We start from the raw sequence: 2,855 nt of genomic DNA, 5'->3' as shown, positions 1-2,855 counted from the left end.
TTAGAGAATCTTTTGTGCTTTTATTGTGTTTCATTATCCACATTGAGTCGTTTATACAAACTCATGTATCCGTGACCTCTAGCTGTAAATAAATAGTCAACAGACATTCCAAAAACAAAATGAAATATGAATTTATCATAAGTTTTGAATTATTCACTCTCCTTGCGTTGTGATTATTTCTTGGCTTTTTTCCGGGAAGCATTCACAGGTGATTGAAAAGTGCACTCTACCATGCAGCAGCCCCAATCGTGGCAACTGGCTTGGCCTCGCGCGCGCGTGTGTGTGCGCGCGCACGTCTTTTAGAACACAAGTCGTTTATTATCTTAGGTAATGTTCCTTATGATGTGTTTGTTTGTGTGAGTGAGTGTGTTGGATAACTGCAAAACCCGTATGTAAGCAATTCCAGGTTTAGCCTTCCTGTATGGAGTTTGCACATTGTACTCGGGTTTGCATAGATTTTTATCTGGGCACTCCTTTCTCCCACATTTCAAAAACATGCATGTTAGGTTCACTGATGATTTAATTGTTCTGAGGTGTACCGGTAGCGTAGTAATGATGTCACTGAAAAAATTGAGGGTTTCTTATAAGTATGGTTACACCATAATGAAGTTAGATTTATTTAAATTCTAAACAAAATCATGGAACTGTCATTTTCCAAGTAGTTTACGCTCGCTTAAGGCCTACTGTTACATAATTATGTAGCTGTGCACTCATGTTCAGCAGAAACCACAGCTCATTATCGCCACCCAATGATCTCCTCATTAAAGTGGATCTGACTGCTATCTGACCTCAGTGATGTTGAGCAATGAGCACGTGCCACAAGAAATACCCAAGCATGATCCAAGGTATATTTGCTTAAGCACACTACCTGTTTGCCTGAATATGAAAATTGAATTTTATTTGTGTGCTGAAAATCACCAATGACTAACACAAAACTACATTCACTTCCTGATGTTTTACCCTTGGTGTTCAAATATACGAATTGATGTATGTTGGGTGAGGTGATGTGGGTTTTAAGCGACAGCCTACCTTTTGATTGAGAACAGGACCTCGACAAATGTCACACTTGATCTAGGGAACATCAATTTTTTTTAACTCCATACATTGTGTAAATGGCGAATTTAAGTTTCACAAGATGGTCAGTTTAGATATAATGATTACTTATGCAGAATTGGATTATAGTGAGAAGATTTTGAGCTGTCTGGCAGGGGTTATATAATCTCCTAAATCCATGTGTTGGCGCCACTGTCTGGACAGACCCCAGTGCACCTCTGACGCCCACTAGCGGACGAGAAGAGCCCTACATGCCGTCAACTCTCCATTCAAATGTCTAACCTAACCAGTTGTCGCATTTGAAATTTAGCAGCGAATCAATTGTCTCGATGCCTTATGTCCCCCTTGAAACAGAAATTACCACGTTGCTTCAAGTCTTATGATGCTTTATTTATTTTTCAAATATAAGGTAAACTCACCCAGTTAACACTAATTGGGACATAAAGCCTGACCTCCCTTGTCCCTTTAAATTAATTGATAACGTAGCCCAGCAAAGAGACCTCTAGGGAACAAATAGTTTTCTTGTAACCAAAAGGCTATGAAGACCTACAATAAATGTAAACGTTTCAATATTTTGTTGTTAACTTATCCCCCCTGCCATGTTGTTTTATTTGTTTCCCTCTTGTTATGTATAGTCAACAATTGTTTCAGTCATTAGTTTGTCAATTTTAAGTATGGCTATTGTATGTTTTGCAAAAATCAATGGAGAAAAAAAGGGAACAAATCACACTTGCTTATTAAAAATTGTGTCACTTTACAAACCACACATTGTTTCACATAATATAAGATGACCTATTCTAATTTGCAGGCAAATTGTTGCAATCATAAATACATATATCAATGCATTTGAAAGGGAGGCTCACAGAGGTCGGACCTACAAGCCCATGGTGCATTTGCCGTGCAGCCATAAATAAAGTACAGTAGGTGGACAAGGGAGGGGTTGAGGGGCTGAACCGAGGGGCTGAAACCCCCCCCCCCCCCCGGGGCTGACCCCCCCCCCCCCCCCCCCCGGCCAGCCTAGCATACAGTACTGGAACATGGTGAAGGCGTGCTTGTTGAATGATGTCTTGTCTGCTCCATGAGAGGCATTCCCAAAACCAGGTTAGCCGCTGTCACACGCACAGTGGAACTGGCATTGGGCGCAATGTGCGTTAGTCAGTGGCTTACCTGCTTTTAGAGCTTTACAATCACTGCCCTGGCAGCAAAAACACACAAACAATATTATGAATAACACACGTAGATTGTACAGTCAAACAAGACATAAAGAACCAGGGCCAGTCGACAGTGACACGTGGTCACTCAGAACATGTGTAAGAAATGTAATAATAATAAAAAGAACAATAAACTAGTACAAATGACCCAGTGCAAACGGTGTACCGTTCACTACAATATTCCTAATCAAATTCTCATAAAATGTAATATGCAGTATTGGCACTCCAAATAGACCGGTGGCATGGAGGCTATTTCGTAAATAACATCTATCCATCAATCTTTTGTACCGCTTAAAAGTGGTGTATAAATAAAGCTCTACTTACCGGTCACAATTTTTTTCTTCTGGTATTCCTAAATACAAAAAAGGCCATGAAAGGACGTTATGTGAGCATATCATCACCAATTTACAGACATGCTAGGGTTTTTTTCCGAGTTAAAAAATATATCACAGCGCATGGTAAAACTTGGGCGCATTTACAGATTATAGCAAATCCAACACAGCCGAAGTTGAGTTCACTTGCACTGGCTCGACCCAGCCCACTCCCGTGCATCGACAACCTGACCTGGTTATGCAAATTTAAAATATACAG

Source organism: Leptonotus elevatus, chromosome 4 (assembly GCF_054856555.1).
Source record: "Leptonotus elevatus isolate MCC_2025b chromosome 4, RoL_Lele_1.0, whole genome shotgun sequence".
Taxonomy (NCBI): domain Eukaryota; kingdom Metazoa; phylum Chordata; class Actinopteri; order Syngnathiformes; family Syngnathidae; genus Leptonotus; species Leptonotus elevatus.
The sequence above is the reverse complement of the archived record's forward strand: the minus strand, read 5'-3'. Positions refer to the sequence as shown.